This window comes from Elephas maximus, chromosome 22 (assembly GCF_024166365.1).
Source record: "Elephas maximus indicus isolate mEleMax1 chromosome 22, mEleMax1 primary haplotype, whole genome shotgun sequence".
Classification (NCBI taxonomy): domain Eukaryota; kingdom Metazoa; phylum Chordata; class Mammalia; order Proboscidea; family Elephantidae; genus Elephas; species Elephas maximus.
In genome coordinates, this window is record NC_064840.1 from 4,111,493 (window position 1) to 4,131,636 (window position 20,144).

A 20,144-nucleotide genomic window follows, 5' to 3' on the forward strand; every position below is an offset into this window, starting at 1 on the left:
TGCAAGTAGCAGAAACTCAAATCCAACTGGCCTAAGTCTCCAAAAGAGGAAACCTACCGTTTCATGAAATGAGAAGGGTCATGGTGGCTTTAGGCAAAGTTGTATCCTGAGGTCTTTAAGGTCTTTAGGACTAGGCATTTCTCCTGTCCTTAGAGTGCTTTCTCTGTCCTGGCTTTACTCTTGGATGGAGTCTCTCTGTGTGGCGGCACCAGCAGCTCCGAGGTGTACATCATTTCATATCCGAATCCACGAGGCGGAAGCTTCTGTTGCGTAACAGTCCCGACCAGAGTCCCCGTCTGGACAGCAGTAGCCCTGGTGGCGTAGTGGTTAAGAGCTTGTCTATTAATCAAAAGGTTGGTAGTTCAAATCCACCAGCTGCTCCTTGGAAACACTAGGTGGCAGTTCTACTCTGTCCTGTAGGGTCCCTATGAGTAGGAATCAACTCAACAACAATGCGCTTGGTTCTTTTTGGTTTGGGGCTCATACCTGTCCTTCATCCAGGGTCTCTATGGCCTGAGAATAGAGGATGCGGACTGGCCAGGCCTGGGTCATGCGCCTACTTCGGGAGCTAGGGGAACCGGACCGGAGGTGGGATCAGCTTCACCTGAACCGCGTGGTCTAGAAGTGTCATGGATTGAATTAAGTCCCACAATAAATGTGTGTATCAATTTGGCTGAGCCATGATTCCCAGTATTGTGTGGTTGTCCTCCATTTTGTGATTGAAATTTTATGTTAAAGAGGATTAGAGTGGGATTGTAACATCCTTACTAAGGTCACATCTCTGATCCAATGTAAAGGGAGTTTCCCTAGGATGTGGCCTGCACCACCCTTTATCTTACAAGAGATAAAAGAAGACAGAAGCAAGCAGAGAATGGGGACCTCATACCACCAAGAAGTGCCAGGAGCAGAGCGTGTCCTTTGGACCTGAGGTTCCGGCGGTGAGATGCTCCCAGATCAAGGGAAGACTGATGATGAATACCTTCCTCCAGAGTCGACAGAAAGAGAAAGCATTGCCCTGGAGCCAGCACCCTGAACTTGGGCTTCTGGCCAACTGGACTGTGAGAGAATAAACTCCTCTTTATTAAAGCCATCCCCTTGTGGTATTTCTGTTATAGCAGCACTAGATGACCAAGACAAGGAGTCAAAAAGAAAAAAACCAAACCCATTGCCGTCGAGTCGACTCCGACTCATAGCGACCCTATAGGACAGAATAGAACTTCACCATAGAGTTTCCAAGGAGTGCCTGGTGGATTCGAACTGCTGATGTTTTGGTTAGCAGCTGTAGCACTTAACCACTATGCCACCAGGGTTTCCAACAAGGAGTCAGGGAGAGTTCATTCCTCAAGGGCATTTTCATTTCCCATGAGGGGCTGTCTGTACCCCAGGAGCACTGGACCACACTTGAGTTGCCACACAGGTGATGTCACAAATCCTTTTCCCGTGCTCATGCAGTCCCCTCTATCTACCGTGCCTGCCCTGGTCCCCACCCCCTGCCCCTTCAGAAATGCCTGTCATCCTGCAGACTGGCTCAGGTGTCCCCTCATCTGTGCAGCCTCCTCCCTCCTGAGCTCTCAGGGCTTCTCAGCTCTGTGTTTCCACCGCCTGTGCAGACACAGGTATCAGGGACAAAGCACACTGTATGTCCTTGTGTGTCTTGATGTTTGCCCCTTTCAGGCAGGCACTGTGTCGTGTTTATATGCCATCCCCAGGTCTATGAGAATAATCAGCAACACCCCTACCAGGAAAGCACATAGCCATACTGTGCCTCGCGCTGTCTGCTTGTTCTCAGTGCAGCACCCACTCAGTGCACACAACACCCCACCCAGGAAAGCACACAGTCATACCGTGCCCCCACTGTTCTCCTTGTTCTCAGTGCAGCACCCACTCAGTGCACACAACACCCCACCCGGGAAAGCACATAGTGATACCATGTCCCCACTGTTGTGCTTGTTCTCAGTGCAGCACCCACTCAGGGCACACAGCACCCTAGCCGGGAAAGCACACAGTCATACCGTGCCCCTACTGTTCTGCCTGTTCTAGTTCAGCACCCACTCAGCGCACACAGCACCCCACGAGGCAGGTACAGTTAACATCCCCATTTCACAGCTCAAGAAACCGAGGCACAGGGAAGCATAGCTATCTGGTACTCAGCGGGCTTTGAATGAACACTAGTCACTGTGTATCCACGTGTGCAGAACTGAAAATGGACAAACTGTTCATTTCTTCTCTCACTTAAAGACAGATTTACAGACAGAGCTGGGAATGTGTATTTTATATAAGATTGTTTGTGCTTAGATGTCTGCAAGTCATTCTGTTGAAAAGCAAACAGGAGAGAGGTCTGTGAACAGGTCCTCCTGGGGCTGCCAGTCTGTCCTGTGCATGTGGTGTCTGTAGGGGTGGCGGGAGACGGGGGAGGTGCGATGGGGCTGCGGCTGTTGCTGAGGACCCAGCGAGGTGTGGAGGACGGGGGACAGGGTTTCCTAGCAGCCTCTTTGAGGTGATTTATCTTGAAAGAGCCCCTGTCTGCTGTGGGCTGGAAGGAGCTTCCCAAGAAGCCCTCAGGCTGCCTCTCATTTTCCTTAGCAGGAGAGCTGAGAAACCAGAAGGGATTTAGGGCTGTTCTGTTCTCCCCTGGCACAGCCTGCAGACATTCCCACCCAGAGCACCGCAGCTCTATTTCTGAGCTGGCGCTTCCTTCCCTGTGCCCATCGCCAGGAGCCAGGCAGCTAAGAATAAGCTGTCGGCAGTATGGATGCTGTTGTCTAATCTTGTTCTTCTTTATGCCAGCAATTTGGACTTTTCTGTTCCCTTCTAGTTGGAGATGCGCCACATACTTCCTGTTGGCCAGAGGACAGACGCCGCTGCGTTCTCAACCTTTTGTTCTTCGCTTTCATTGCAGTTTCGTGCTAATTAGATCATCCGATCATCTCTGCCGTTGGCATCTCTAACTAAGAATCACATTCTGGCACGGTTTCTGCATGACGCAGAGCAATCCTGGAGTGAGGCAGGGTAACCTGCGAGCCCCCGGCTTCCTCCGCACCCGGGAAACCTCTTCTGGGGGCTTCCTTCTCTCCTTTCCCTCAGCCTGTCCTCTGCTCTTCCCCTCCAGGGGGCTCAGCTCCAAGGTTGGTGACTCGCTGAGACTGGCCCATGGATGTGTCTCAGACACCAGGCCCTGGTCAAGCATGACCCCTGTCTCCTGGAGATGTGTTTATTTTGTGTTCAGTAGGCAGGATGAGGCCCTGGCTGATGTTTTGGTTCTTGATCCCCTATTTAAATTTCTGCCACACAGCTTTATTTATTTATAGTGGGGGCATATATATAACAAAACATTTACATTACAGCCATTTTTATGTGTACAATTCAGTGATGATAATTATATTCGCCGTGTTGTGCAACCATTACCACTGTCTGTTTTCAACACCCTTAACAGAAACTTGTTGTTCTTGTGTGCCATCAAGTCAGTTCTGACTCGTAGTGACCGTATAACCAAAACCTACTGCCGTGGAGTCGATTCTGACTCATAGCGACCCTATAGGACAGAGAAGAACTGCCCCATAGAGTTTCCAAGGAGCGCCTGGCGGATTCAAACTGCTGACCTCTTGGTTAGCAGCCGTAGCACTTAACTACTACGCCACCAGAGTTTCCAGCAACCATATAGGACAGAGTAAAAGTATCCATAGGTTTTCCTAGGCTGTAATCTTTGTGGGAGCAGAATGCCAAGTCTTTTTTCATGTGAAGCAACTGCGCTGTTGGCCTTTCAGTTAACAGCTAAGCCACTTAACCATCGTGCCACCAGGGCTCCTAACAGAAAATTAGCACCCCTTAAGTAATACTTTCCATTCCTCTTCCTGCTCATCCCTGGTAACCACTAATAAACTTTGGTCTTTATACATTTCATTCAGCTTTTATGGTGGAGACCCGATGGCACAGTGGGTTAACTGTTTGGCTGCTCACCAAAAGGTGGGCAGTTAGAATCCACAGGTGCTTCTTGGAAACCTTATGAGGCAGTTCTACTCTGTCTTTTAGGGTTGCTATGAGTCAGAATCAACTCGATGGCAACGGGCTTATGATGGGCAGAGTGCATCAGCTTCATATTCAGACTCACTGGGTTTCCTGAGGAAACTCAAATGATTTAAACAATATTGGAAGTTAATTGGATCACAGAACTATACAACTGAAAGATCTAGAAAGGATAGTAAGATCTACAGCTGGATAGTGTCTTCAGGTTGTTGTCCCCCTTGAATTTTTGACCCTGTTTTTTAATTTGTTAGAATCAGTATCGGGCTGGTTCTCCCCTGATGGGGCCTCCCGAAGTCCCAGGCTCTCATCCTATTCATTTTTGCAAGACCTGCATTATGAGAGCGTCTCTGGGGTGGGCTTTGGGTCACATGCCTGTCTCTGGACCAATCCCATTGCTCAGGGAGATGGAGTGTGCTGACCGGCCAAGCTGGGTACCATGCCCTCCCCGGCATCCAGCCTGACCCAAACCCCGTAGACTGAGAGTGAGGAAGGGGTGGTTTCTCAGAGCGCAATGGAGGGGTGTTACTCAGGTAAGTGGGGATGCTCTTAGGGAGGTGAAAACAATGCTCAGAGACCCTGGGTGGTAAAAACGGTTAGCACATTTGGCTGCTAACCAAAAGTTTGGAGGTTCAAGCCCACACAGAGGCACCTCAGAAGAAAGGCCTGGCAATCTGCTTCTGAAAAATTAGTCATTGAAAACCCTACGGATAACAGTTCTACTCTGACACACATGGGATCACTGAGCATTGGAGATGACTCAGTGGCAAGTGGCTTACACTATTATTGGGTGTTCAGAATACTTATTACATTCATGAAAGTTTTTCTGACTTTTTAAAGAAGAGATTTCAAAGACCTCCCGGTCCTACAGATCATCCTTTCCTTTCAGTAACTTCAAAGGAGAACAGGATGGAGAATTCAGATTTGTCCAGTGCCTGCCAGGTGCCTGTCACTCTCCTCATGTGCCCTTTGCCCTGGGTGTTTCCAGTAGAGGTCATAGCAACTCTCCAGATTTCAGCCATTTTACCTCCATTGCACAGATGAAGAGACTAAGGCTCAGAGAAGTTAATTGGCCGAGATCATGCTGGTCTTAAAGAGGGCACGTGGGACTGGAGTCCAGGTTCACCTTACTCCAGAGTCTGTATTTTATGAACTGTTTGCTGCCATCAATAAATGTGTTCTGTAGGACTTAGGAGAGACCAAATGAATCCAAGGAATTTGAATTAGTGGGGAAGTGTTTATAGCACGTAGAGCGTAGGAGGGTCACAGGAATTATGATGAAACATTGGCTTTAAGGCTAGAGGGTTGTTGCAATGAAGGATGCTATGGTTAATGAGAGCTCTAGAAAGAAACTGGAGCCCTCTAGAAAAGTCTGTACCAACAGCCGGGTAAATTAAAGTCCTTCCCTTATTGCAGCTGGTACATGGCCTTCTCTTACTGGAGATGAAGTGAACAGACATCTTATTATCACCGAAGGTAGTTCTGTCAGGGTAAATCAGTAAGCCCACATCTTCAGGTTGCATAAAAGAAGAGAATCTTTAATAGAGTTATCTCTGTCAGCCAGGACGAATAATCCCAGGGGTGCCAAGGTTTAACTTCAAAGATGGGACTGGAACACTTACAAGAATGAAAACAAAACAACACAGAAAAGGTACCAACGAAAACCAAAGAGCAAATGCAAATCCCACCTCTGGTAGGATGGGTGTTTTGTGGGGCTAACCTGCAGATGTCCCAGAGTTCATTCACCTCATGTGGGGCCTGAGAAGTTAGAGGTGACGGTGTGTTCATCAGGACTCCAGGTTATAATTGCCAAGTCTAAGCTAATCCAGCTTCCCCAAATAGAAGGGAGTTATTGGTTCTCCTAAGAACATTTGGGAAGGTCGGGACCCTAGGGGTACAGGAACCAGTAAACAGATTTGCATCTTAACGGCATCTTCAAATGGGATTCGTAAATCATCCCAGTGATGTCTCATCGGAGCCTTTCAGCTTGACACCCCAGGAAATGCATGCTACTTCCCAGGTCACCCAGAACAGCAGTTTTTATGACCAGGAATTCCAGGCAGCCCTTCTCATGCAGGACAGCACTCAAGGTCACTCAGCGGTGAGCATCCAGGTGCCTCCTTTTGCTGCCATGGCGTCCTGTGCATCCAGCTTCCCCCATGACCCACTTGGCCCACACGGGTTCTGACTTACTCCAGCCTGTTCTTGGCAGCAGTGAGCAATCTTGCCTCTGCTGGGCCCTTTCACTTTGCCTTTCAGAGTCCCTCTTTTCTGCTTTCTGTTTCTGGAGCAGGTGTGGGAGGCCACCATTTTTATTTACTTTTGTCCTTTCCTGGAGACTCAGGGATAAACTCTCAGCTACTGATTTTTACACCTTGAGTTCACAATTCACAGCTTTCTTTTATAGAAGTTTCTTCTCTGAGAAAAACTTTTAGAAATAGTTTCAAAATAAACACAAACCCCGCAGATCTTTCTCTGTTTTGCCCCCAAGAGTGCACTTATCCTGCCAAAATGCCTTTCTTTTATGTGACTAATTTATGTTCAAACTGGAACACCTAAGTTGGTGTCTCAAGCACTGTTGCCAATGGTACCTCATTAACAGGCTTCTCTTCGGAAGATTTCATGTTCACAGTTAGGGCCGGTGAAGGGAGCTGCACAGCACCATCTGTTGAGCCGCCACCAGATGAACAGCTCCTAATCCCTTCTGGGGCAGTGCTCAATGAATGCAAAGTGCTTGGATCTTCTCCTAAACTAAGGAGTATGGTGGCAATTTTTTAATCTCTCAAATCAAGGGATGAAATGCTAAAATGAAAGCATCCCACAAATAAGCGGGTATTGAACTTTGCACCGAGTCATAATCTAGGGCCCAGGTTGCTGGCGTTCTGTTGATAAGGGGCAAGACTTCTCTACATAGGCAGAATCAAACTGTGTTGAGTGTGGTTTGGGCTTTTCCCTATCTATCTATCTGTCTGTCTGTCCGTCTGTCTATCATCTATCTATCTATCTATCTATCTATCTATCTATCTATCTATCTATCTATCTATCTATCTATCTATCTATCTATCTATCTATCTATCTATCTATCTATCTATCTATCTACCATCTATCTATCATCCATCCATCCGTCCGTCTGTCCATCCATCATCTCTATCCATCCATGTCTGTCCGTCTGTCTGTCTGTCTGTCCATCTATCTATCTATCTATCATCTATCTACCATCTATTTTAGAAACCACATCTGCTTATGTGGCCAGGCAAGTGTGTGGTGATGGTTTCATCTACCTCTTTCTTTCAAGAAGAAAGTGAAAAATCTGTTGAGGGACAGAAACCCTTGCCTAAGGAAGTGTTCCAGGAATCGTCCACTCTGACTAGAACCACATCCCTCATAAGCATCGATTTCCTTACCTTGCGTTTTATAGGTGAGGTGTATGAGGTGCAGAGTGGATATTATGGTTATGGTTGTTAGGGTTATATGATGTCCAATGTCACCGGTACTCGTGTTTGGCCTCTAAACCCAGGGGCCTTGCTTTTAACCTCCAACACAAACTTCCTCCAAATGTTAGAGTGGATGCAGAGCTGGGGGTGCGGGGGTTGGGCTCCCACAAGCTCCAGGGTGTGAAATCTGAGGCCCAGGAACTGGGGAGTGACCTGCCCAGATGTGGGATGGAAAGGAGGGGTGAGCCCCAGCTCCTTGACCTTCTGCAGCCTTGAGCTGCCACTCCTGGGCCCCTCCTCCAGGACTTGAGGACTTACTATCTAACTCGCCTCTCATTTGTATCTAATGTGTACTGACAGAAAGCAGACCAGTGGCTTCTGGGGCCAGGCACAGAGGGAAGGATGGATAGAAAAGAGACACAAGGAACCTTTTGGTGGGATAGGAAGTTCTGTGTCTTATGGTGGTAGTGGTTTCTTGGGTGGTGGTGTTATTGTTAGTTGTCATCGAGTCAGCTCCAACTCATGGTAACCCCAAATACAACAGAATCAAACATCGCGAGGTCCTGTGGTGTCTTCATGACCGGTGGTATGTTTGAGCCCATTGTTGTGGCTATCGTGTCAATTTATCTCATTGAGGGTTTCCTTTGTTTTTGCTGCCCTTCTACTTTACCAAACAGGATGTCCTTTTCTAGCAATTGGTTCATGGGTGTCTACACTGTGCACTTGAAATAGATGTAGCCTATAGTACATAAACTATACCTCAATAATGTTGATAGAAAATACCAGTGTGTAGATTTAGGCCTGGTCTTCCCCAACCAGCCTAGAGTCCTTAGAGGGCAGGCCACGTCTTCTCTGGGCTGCACCCAGGGAGAAGAGCACAGGTTGGAACCCTCCAGATGCAGAGGACCTGAGTGAAGATTCCTGCACTGTTCTTTGCGGGCCGTGCTCCCTTGGAGGAGCAGCTTCGCCTGTGCCCGAGTTTTCTCATCCATCATCTAGGGACGAAGCATCTAACACAGAGAGATTTGGGGGATTTAATAGGTATAAAAAAACAAAAACAAAAAAGCTCAAACCAGCTGCTGCCATGCCAACTTCGACTCATGGTGACCATATGTGTGTCAGGGTAGAGCTGGTCTCCATAGAGTTTTCAGGGACTCATTTTTCACAAGTAGATTGCCAGGACTTTCTTCCAAGGCAACTCTGGATGGACTCAAATGGCCAACTTTTCAGTTAGCAGCTGAGTGCAGTGACCATTCACACTACCCAAGGACTCCTTTTATTATTGTCATCATTGTTATTATTTCTAGGCATTATGAAAATTCAAGACAAAGTAAGAACTATTTTTGAGACTGCTATATTTTATATATCACATACAGTGCTAGCCTCTTGCTAAGCTCTGTAATGAATACTAAACATTTGATTCTGATGACAAACAAATATCACATTTTGTTCTTTATGTGGTCTAAATGCCTTTTTTCCTCATAAATTGGAATTACTGCATTTTTTGTGTATGTGTGCGAAACTTACCATCTGGTTCTGTAGCTTTACTTCCTCCTAACATAGCGGCACGTTTCTCGGGCAGACAGCAGGATCATGGGGACTGACTGTCATGCATAGTCAGTTTCCACCCTGTAGACAGATGGATGGACACAGTGGCAGACTCAGCAGGTGGTGGACCCACACGTTAAATGCTCGTTTGTCTTCTAAGCTGAAAACAAAGCAATGGATGCTTCTTATGGGTTTCCCAGAGGAAACATCCTTTTATTCTAAGACTTCCTTTTTGCCTGGACTACCCTAGAGTAGTGCAGTTGCAAAAGTGTTAATTTGGCAGTGAAATATTATCTTCCAAAGACAACTTCCCAAATGACATCTGTAGGCCATGTTCCACATGTTCAGACATGGAAATGGCACAAAGTGTCTGCTTTCCATCACCAAGTCATGTTACCCTTAGCTTGTGTTACCACAGGTGCTCAGCATTTGGCTCTCCTCACCCTCTCGGTGCTCAGAGAGGCCTTAAAGAATCCTTGAGATGAGTGGTGGGGTTCTGACTCAGAACTGATTCAGAATGAAACCTTGCCCGGTCCTGCACCATCTGTATGGTCGTTGGGATACTCAAGTCCATTGTTGTGACCGCTGTGTATTTTGAGTGTCTTCCAACCTAGGGGACTCATCTTCCAGAACTCTATCAGACAGTGTTCTGTGTTCTGTTGTGGTCCGTAGGGTTTTCATTGGCTAATTTTCAGATATAGATCCCCAGGCCTTTGTTCCTATTCTGTCTTAGTCTGGAAGCTCTGCTTAAACCTGCTCACTATGGGTGACCCCACTGACACTTAAAATACTGGTAGCATAGCTTCCAGCATCATAGCAACTTGCAAGCCGCCAAGTACGAAAAACTGACAGGTGGTGGAAGTAACATAGGGCACATGTTATAATAGAGACCGTGTATGTAATCTAGAGCCAAATAATGTGATATAGTTGGTGTCTCAGTCATCTACTGCTGCTATAACAGAAATACCACAAGTGGATGACTTTTTCAAACAGAAATTTATTTTCTCACAGTTTAGGAGGCTAGAAGTTTGAATTCACAGCACTGACTCTAGGGGAAAGCTTCTTCTCTCCGTTGGCTCTGGAGGAAGGTCCTTGTCTCTTCAGCTTCTGCTTCTTGGTTCCTTGGAGATTTCCATGTGTCTTGACACCTATCTTTCCTCATCTCTCCTTCTGCTGGTTTGTTCAATCTCTTTTAAATCTGGAAAGAGGTTGACTCAAGACACACCCTACACTAATCCTGCCTCATTAACATAACAAACACAACTCATTCCCTTTTTGGATTATAACCATAGAAGTTAGGATTTACAGCACATATTTTGGGGGGACATAATTCAATCCATGACAGATGGAGAGTGACCAGGTAGGGAGAAACAAGTTTAAATTAGGAATGACTCAGGGAATACCTTCTGAGGAATGATGTTTTATCTGAGATCTTATATGATTTATGATGCTTTTGGCTGCAACTAACAGAAACCCATGGCTCAAAATGACTTTATCAAGAAAAACAACAACTACAAAAAGTTACCTAAGAAGCACTCGCAAAGCTGGAAAATTCCAGGTTGGCTGGTCCCGTGGTCCATTCTGGTCATCCAGGACCCGGGTCTTGGGCCTCTTTCTCCTGCTGTCTCTCTGTCCTGTCATGCTCCCCTGTCAGCCTGGTCTTCAGTCAGCTCCTTCAAGACTTTGAGATCACTGCAGTCATGCCTGGTATCATATCCAGTGTTATAACATCCAGGGGAGAAGAGGACACCACCTCCTTGTGTCTCTTTAGAGCAAGGAATCCTTTCCCAGAATGCCCCAGCAGACTCCTCGTACCTCATTGACCAGAAACGTGTTATGTGACCTTCCCTAAACCAATCACTTCAGGGGGAATGGGACGACAGTGACTGGCTTGATGAGGCAATGGTGGCATGGCTGTCAATGGATCATCTGAAAAAAAACCTTAGAAATGTTAGAAACAAAGAAGGTTAGAAGAAAGGAATTGCCTAAAAATTACCTTCTGTATAAGTATGTGTGTGCTGGGGCAGAGGGGCAGGTGTGTGGTTGTAAAGCCAGAAGACAAGCAATTATGTCTGCCTGAGACCTAAGTGACGAGGAGATCACAGTCCTGAGAGGCCATGAAAATGCCTTAGGATGAGGATTTAGTTTAGGTGTCTCAAGTAAGAGTGGGGTCCTACGCGTGGACTGGGATGGAGAGAGGGGCGTCCGTGATGAGGTTGCGGGGGGCAGGCTCACTCATGCAGGAGTCTGGAGTTTATTCTGTGTGTCCTGGGAAGTCGCTGGAGAGGACTGAGGTGAACGCGCAGGGAAAGGGGCACTGGGCTAGGAGACCATCCTGGATGCTGGCTCTAAATGTTACACATACATGTAAAACCCTGGGCAAGGAAAGTCCCTTTACCTATACACGTATGACATTTTCCTGATGGTCTAGAAGAGAAAGTCATCAATGCCTGATTTTCTTATCAGAAAGATGTGGAGTGAGAGGGAGGCTAAATGGTCTAATACTTCACCTGCTGATATGTGCACCCCAAGTGCTGAGGCAGAAGACCAGAATGAAACACTATGTCCCCACTTCCATTCTACAAAATTATAGTTTAATGGGGAAGAAACAACTATACCCATGTTTCCAGTGAACTTTGTGAACAATTTGCCTACTAAAACTTTAACCTAGTGCAGAGCTCTCTTGGTTTTTTTTAAAAAGGATGTTTTTAACGGGTTGAATAAGGTGATTTTTTTAGTAACATTTTATGTATGGTGCGGGAGTAAATTGTGATGTGTCTGGGGTTTGATTAGTAGTGGGTTGAGTACATCTGGCACCAAACACACACACGCATACTCACACAAAGAAGGCAACAGAGGTTATGTAACTTCATTAAATTATGTTTATGGTTTTGCTTGTCAGTATTTTGTATTGTAAGTGGCTTTCCTAGAGTCCATTTATCAGTATTTGTCACTAATTAGTGCCTACAAATTACCTGGTGTGTAAGTCATGTTGTTCCGGCTGTCTTGGTGTCTAATAAATCAGGGCTGTTGCAGTTCATGAGCCCTCATCGCTGGGGGCTTTTTGCTTGTGTTTTTTCTGCTGATGCATCTCAAGATTCCACCTCTCCCCAAAGGTTTCCAACAACTGTGATTCCATTTTTGTGAATGGGAAGGAGATGAAGAGCAGAGTGGACACGATTGTGAACTTCACCCACCAGCACTTCACATCCCAGTTAAAAGTCACTGTCTGGGTACCCAGGCTCCCTCTGCAGATTGAGATCTCAGACACGGAGCTGAGCCAGATCAAGAGCTGGAGGATCCCAGTGGCCCCCAACAGAAGGTGAGGAGCCAAGGGTGGGAGTGGCTCCCAGAGAGAGTACTGTGGATTGGATGTTCTGTGGGCCCAGATCTTTGTGTAATGGTGATAATACTGGTTCTCAGGGTCGTAGAGCCTGATAGAGCAACAGCCACAGGGGGTAACAATGGTCTGGTCTTTGGGCTCGGGTGGATCTGACTCTGTTACTTACTTTGACATAAGAAAATTATTACGGGAATAGTAAGAGTATCCACCTCATAAGGCAGTTGCTGTGATTAAATAAAATGGATCATAAAAAGCACCTACCACAAGGCCCAGCCTTTAAGAGATGCTCAGTAGTTGCTTATAGCTCTTCTTCCCTTATTGTTCATCCTACATTATTCATTCTCAATCCCCCTGCTTGTGAATGGCATCCAGCATCCATGGAGTGTAGTGGTTAAGACTGTGGACTCTGGTGTCAGAGTGCCTGGTGTCAATCCTGGCTCAGCCACTTCTACTGTGTGACTTTGAACAGTTGACTTAACTGCTGTATCCCTCAGTTTCCTCATCTACAAATTGAGGGTGATAATTATACTTCATAGAGTTGCCCTAAGAATCCAAAGAAATGATATCTACAAGGCACTTAAATATGATGCTTGACACAAAGTAAGCCCTTGTAAATATCAGACATTGTTATTGTCTTACTTAGAGTATGCTAACTGCTGTCACGAAAAGACCCCGGATGCACAAGGGATCAAACACCAGGCACGAGTATTTCCAGGTCATACAACCGTCCATGGGGATGCAGAGATCCAGAGGCTCAGGTTCCTTCCCTCTGTGGCTCTGCCTGGGGCTTATTTTTGTCTGTGTTCACCTGGAGGTCAGGGAAATAGAGCATAGAGGAAGGAAAGCCACCTTTTTTTTTTTTTTAATTGTAATTTAGATGAAGGTTTACAGAACAAACTAGTTTCTCATCAAACAGTTAGTACGCACATTGTTCTATGACATTGGTTAACAACCCCACGACGTGTCAACACTCTCCCTTCTCAACCCTGGGTTCCCTATGACCAGCTTTCCTGCTCCCTCCTGCTTTCCAGTCCCTGCCCCAGGGCTGGTGCGCCCCTTTAGTCTTGTTTTGTTCCGTGGGCCTCTTCAGTCTTTGGCTGAAGGGTGAACCTCAGGATGCTTACTCTATTCTCGGTGTTTGTGTTCCTGGCCCACCCGCGAGAGTGACGATGAGGAAGATGAGGAGAAGAAAGGCCGAGGGTGCTCCCTGCAGTACCAGCACGCCATGGTCTGGGTCCTGACCCAGTTTGTGGCAGAGCTGCCAGAGTTGGGTCAGCTGACCTACATGCTGGGCCCTGACTGGCAATTTGACATCACAGACCTTGTGACTGATTTCATGAAGGTGAAAGAGCCGAAAATTACAAAGTTACAGGATGGTAGGACCCTGGCCGGTCGGAGTCAGGAATAACCTCTGTGCAGGTACAGTCAGTCCACCCCTTGCCACTTGCCCTAATACCAGTCTGTATGTATGAGCATCAGGCGGATGACACTGTGCAGAGCTGTGTGTGTATGTGAGTGTGTGTGCGCATGCATGTGCACATGTGTGTGCATGAGCATGAGTGTGGCTGTGTGCGTGTGTGCAAACACGTGTACATAAGTATGTGTCGGTGGGCATGCATGTGAGTCTATATATATGTGTGTAAGACAATCGTAAGAAATAGTAAATGGTGTTCATCAATCTTAATAATTTAAACTCACATTAATTTTTGCATTTTAGAGTTGAATAAAGAACATCTAATTTCTTTTTACCAGCGAAAGCTAAATTAAACACAGAATACAAGCAATAATTTCCCCTAATGTGAGACTCCACCTTTTGCATATCCTGATGGAAGTCAGTGGAACCTCTGAAAGCTAGTTCTTTATAGCCTTTGAAATTTAACCATTTAGCTGTATTATGCCTTGAACACTGGACATATATATATATATATTTTAAATGTATTGGCACTAAAAATAATAGAAGCATTCAGAATTCCATGCTCTTTATTAGTAAAACTATTCTAGCCAATTAATACAGGATAATTATATAGAAATGGTACAAAATATTTTCTTTATACAAATTAAAAATGATACTTCTGTCAATTAAGTCACATTTTACGTTTCACCAGAGTTAATTTTTGACAAGGCTTCATTAAACATGTTATAGTGTGTATTCGTTTTTTTTTTTTTAATTGTTGTGTGGCAACTTACCACAAACTTAGTAACTTAAAACAACACCTGTTAATTCAGAGTTCTGTATATCAGAAATCTGGGTGTGCTCAGTGGGTTTGTGCTCAATATATGACAGGGTTGAAATCGGGCTGGCAGCCAGTTTGGGCTCGTGTATGGGCTTTGTGGAAGATTTTGCTTCCAAACTTGTTCAGGCTGGTGGCAGAATACAGTTACTGTGATGGTTAAGGTTGTCTGTCAGCTTGGCTGGGCCATGATTCTCCGTGTTTTGGCAGTTATGTAGTGATGTAGTTTGGCAGTTATGTAGTGATGTAGTTTGTCAGTTATGTAATGATGCAGTCATCCTTCATGATGTCATCAGCCAGTTAGTTTTAAGAGAAGTTTCCTTAGGGGTGTGGCCTGCATCCAATATGTACCTGGAGGGTTTGGAAAAGCTTGCTTGCTTGCTCTGGATCCTGCATCCACTCGTTACCATCTGACCTCTGTTTCTTGGGACATGAGCCAGTTGCTTGCTGTATTGCCTGCTGACATGAGGATTCATCAGCCTCCAAAGCTTGTGAGCCAGCAGACTGCTGTCTGACCTGCCGATCTTGGATTCTTCAGCTCCTGCTGCTACGTGAGTCAGGAGAAGCCTCCAGCCTGATTCCTGACCCATGGACTTGGGACGTTCCAGCCTCTATAACTGCACGAGCCATTCATTTGAGATAAATCTCTCTCTCTCTGCGTGTGTGTGTGTGTGTGTATACATATATGCCTCACTGGTTTTGCTCCTCCAGATAACCCAGGCTGAAACACCTATGTTTGCAGGACTGAGGTCTATGTTTCCTTTCTGGCTTTCAGCCAGGGCTACTCTGTGCACCGAGAGGCCACCTGCATTCCTTCTCATGGCCTCTCCTTCCTCAGGTGTAAACTCAAGCATCAAGTCTTTCTCATATTTTGAATCTGACTTCCCCTCTGCCACCAGCCAGAGAAAGTGCTCTGCTTTCAAGGGCTAGTGTGATCATATTGGGCCCCTGGATAATCAAAGATAACAATAAAAAATAATTGCTGTTGAGCGATTCCAACCCATGGCAGCCCCGTGGGTGCAGAGTAGAACTGCCTTCCATGCGCTTTCTCCGTGACCGCCATCTGTTGGAAGTAGATCGCCAGGTCTTTCTTCTAAGGTGCCTCTGGGTAGGTTTGAACTCGCAACCTTTTGGGTAGTAGTCCAAAGCTTAAACAGTTGCATTACCCAGGGCCTAATCACCCTATTTAAGGTCAAATGTATGACCATATAACATAACAATCATTTAAGTGATTTCTCATTGTATTTACAGGTCAGGGACATCTTTGGGGGTGGCATTTTAGAAATTCTACCTGCACATATTCCTCTCCAGGCTTTAGTCACCTTAGTCGTAAATTGGCTAGATTAGGAAGGATGGATCCTTAAGACATTAAGATTGTCTTTTCCAGTCTATTAAACTGGTTTATCCAATGATGGCACAGCGGCCCACACGATGATCAATATTGTTCCCTAATGAACATCTCACTGCCCACGGGAAGGAATATGAGCAGGAGGAGATGGGTGAGTGCTGTTCCTTTAAACAGTTTTAAACACAGTTCTGCTATTTCTGAAGCATAAATGAGTTGTTGAGAAAATGTTACTGTTTGCGTGCCCAGTGCCAAAGTGGACAATTTTAAGTTATTCTGCTTACATTAAATCAAGCTCTTCTCAGAAAATACACTGCTAATAACATCGTATGAATCAAAGGAAAGAAAATGCATCAGGGTGATCTTTGTAAAATTCCTCATTCGACTGGCAAGTGTAATTGAACAGTGGCCTGGCACTTTCTTAAACCTTCTCTGTAAGTGCGTTCATTTAGCAGAGAATTGGAGAACGCTTTGGTGGAGACATCAATTAAGGAGTTTAAAATGGTTATATGGAGCAGAGACCAGAGCTTTCTCATTACCTTTGAAGGTCCTCTCGCCTCTCTCTGACTCCATCCTGGCTGAGAAGACAGTGATTGTCCTGGATGACCGTGTCACCATCGCGGACCTGGGCGTGCAGCTGGTGGCTGGCCTTTCTCTCTCCCTGCAGCCTCACAGAGCAGACAGAAGAGCCATCGTCTCAACAGTGGCTGCCCAGGATGTTCTTCAAGCCCCACAGCAGGTAAGATTTGTAGGGGCCCCTGTGTCTATGGTCAGTTGAGATGCCTTCTCTCTCATATCAGGTACGGCAAGGAGATCAGTAGAGCATTGCAGCTGGGACTGTGGCTCTAGAAGCTTCTTCCTGCTTCTTGTCCAGTCTGTCTTGTCTGAGAAAAGTACTCAGTGTCTGAGATAAAGTTTTCTCTTATACGTGGACAGACCACATGTCCTCAGGCCATTTGCTTTCCAGGGGGCTTGTGTGTGCCAGGCACAATCTGCTGCTAGACCATGACTAAAGGATGTGTCCACTTTTGCCAAAGCACGTAGCTTTTAATACTTGAAAATTCAATTTTAGTCACTTGAACAAGCATGGCTAACAGGCACCAAACTGTTTACTGCAAGTATTGTTGGCTCTAAAACTCTCCTCCATCTGTAAACTTTGAGCAAATCGTTTTTACAGATAGCAGGGTCATGGTGTCTTTCAAGCAAGCCAGCCTCCTAATGCATCTTCCCCAAGGGCTTCCTTGCACCATCCATGTTTTGCTTTATCAGCACTGGCTTCCTAATAAAGAATGTTCAAAGTGATATTATCTTGAGCAGCAGCCTGATTAGTTGCACCTGAAGTTGATTCAGATAAATTGCCTGGTCTGTCAAAATGTTTTTGGAAAGGCCAAAGTCAAATTCTGTTGTATGGCGTGCAGTAAATTAATATATACTTTAATGCATTCATTAAGGTGCATTATTTGTTCCACACACCAGGGGGGCTCTGGGGCTTTATTGATGCCCATTCAAGGCATCCCCAAAACTGTTTAAGATTAAATACCTGAGGGCTTATTTTTCTCTATATATTTAAAGCATATTTTATAGAAACCTGAATATAACATAATGCTTTGGTTTCGTTTTTCTTAGGAAGCAATAGTTAGTTCTTGGATTTTGTTCAGTGATGGTTCAGTGACACCTTTAGACATTTATGATTCCAAGGATTTTTCAGTTACTGTCTCATCATTGGGTGAAATGATGGTGTCTGTCTAGCCAAACCTTCGGTCCAAATGGCTGGTTATGGTCTCAGAAAGTTCAGACCAAGGGCTCTTGAATTAAGTTAGACATGATGATAAGTAAATCTTGTCATAAGACCAACAGTAAGGGTATTCTCACTGGGGTAAAGGAAAAGTCAAGGTCAATTTGAACCAAATATTGATGAACAGTAAGAAGGCACCAGTGATGCTGAGGGCCTAAATCACGAATATGAAGACCACCTCAGTAATTCATAGAGCGTGAAGAAAACCAGGAGAGAGCAGTTCAGGAGTGGTTCCAACATGGTGCATCTGTTGGCCAACAGAAGGGCACCAACAAGAGCACAACCCCACAGTCTCCCATGGATGGAAAGGATAAGTTACGCAAGAGTGGTGGTCCAGATGCCTTCACCAGCTTCCCCACTCAGGGGAAGTTACCAGAACCCAACTATCCCAGTGACCTTACAGTGACCTCAAGGGGGCTAACTGACCTGGAGATTGGCATGTACGCCCTGCTCTGTGTCTTCTGTCTGGCCATTTTGGTCTTCTTAATCCATCTGTGCTACGTCTACTAACCAAAGAGTCGGCATTTCGAATCCTCCAGGTACTCCTTGGAAACTCGATGGGGCAGTTCTACTCTGTCCTATAGGGTCGCCGTGAGTCGGAATTGACTCGATGGCACTGGGTTTGGTTTTTTTGGTTTTAATCCATTTGTACAGTGGCCAGAACAGATATTCTCAATCATGATTTGGTAGCCACTCCTGAGTGGTGGTCTAGAGCCCTTCACATGTGTGCACTGATGGAGAATGGCAAAGAGTATTCTCAGAAAATTCATAAAATAAATCTTAGCTCAAAAAACAGTTGTGAAAAACAGCACTTGGAAAACCAAAGTGGCAAGAGGAAAAAGTGCACAATCCCTGCATAATTTTAAATGGAAAAACAAATGTTATATAGCATCAACAGTCTCAAGCAAAGTAAGAATTCCAGAGTAAGGCTCTGACAACATTTTCATGTATTAAGATAGGAAAATTGCTCAGTCGGATGCTGGATTAGGATGGCATTGTTTTAAGCTCTCTTGAGTCACTGGCACCTCTAGGAAACAGGATGTTAAGGAGCAGGAGTTGGAAGATTCCACAGGAGTCAGCTGGAACAGGTTCATGTTTCCAAATGGCTGATGATGAAATATTCAAGGAGGGGCATTCAGTCATCCCCTTATTACAGACTTTCATGGCTGGGAACATAGCAACTCATCCCCTCATGGGACTCATTACATTGACAGCCAGAAAGGCTTTTCTGTGTTTCTTGTCCATAGACTACAACATGTTTGTGGACAGTGTACAAACCACAGGTGATATGGGCTGCCCCCAGAGGCTGGTGTTCAGTGGGTCCTATAAAGGTTAACATTGACAATAAGACCTGAAGCTGAAAAAGCCTGGAAATGCTCTCAATTTGATTTAGAGAATGGAGCTAGGAGACCCAGGCATTAGCTGTAAAAGCATTTTACAGAGAGATGGCTAACACCTTGTAGCCAAAGGAAACCCCCACTGCATTTCAAAGGGTTTGACAGAAGGTAGCCCAAAAGTAGCTATGTGGGACCACATGGAGAAGGTCAAATGCTAATTAGAACATGGTTATCCGAATGAGCCTGTCTTTTTCTATAAGGCATTTTCAATTTTCTCTCCATTTGAACCATCAATATTTGACTGGGACATAGTGGGGATTCATTTCTGAAAATGAAAACCCTCATTTTGGCAATTTCTCCAACACACAGCTTTGAGAACACCTCTGTTTTGTAAAGTAAGGTCCACCACTGTGCTTTGTGTCCTGGTTTAGTTTATTAAAAAAAAAAAAAAAAGTTGTCCTATCATCCCTTCTCTTAACCATTCTCCACTTGTCACTTGCTGGGTATCTCCTCTGAGCCAGTTCCTTGTGGAGGATAACTCGTCCATATACAGACCAACCCAACCCACTAATGTCAAGTCAATTCTGACTCATAGCAACCCTATAGGACAAAGTAGACCTGCCCCATACAGTTTCCAAGGCTGTAAATCTTTGCAGAAGCCGACTGTCATATATTTCTCCCACGAAGCAGCTGGTGGGTTTGAACTGGAGACCTTTTGGTTAGCAGCCTAGTACTTTAACCACTGCACTACCAGGGCTCCTCCAAATAGTCCAGCTACAATAAATGAATGACGAAACCAATTCAAATACCACCATTAATTAAACAAACCAGACAAACTTGTTTTCCCCTGAAACAAGCGCAGTCTGCGATCGATTACCCAGCAATTTTTAAGATAGGAAATGTATTCATCAGCCCCCCAAAATTGGCACACAAGCAGACTTAGTAAGTTTGTAGTCTCATTAATTCTACAGATTGAAAACTCTGCCTTAATGACGGGCAAACCACAAGATGGATTTTACTGCCTCATATTAAATTTAATGTCACCATTCTCCTAAAGATTAAATTACTTAATATATATTTGTTTTCTGCCT

The 20,144-nt window shown here is 45.3% G+C and overlaps 1 pseudogene; it reads left to right on the forward strand.

The window, feature by feature from the left end:
• The first annotated feature begins 12,160 nt into the window (after window positions 1-12,160).
• Window positions 12,161-18,226, forward strand: LOC126066060 (transmembrane protein 132B-like; annotated as a pseudogene).
• The last annotated feature ends 1,918 nt before the right edge of the window (window positions 18,227-20,144 follow it).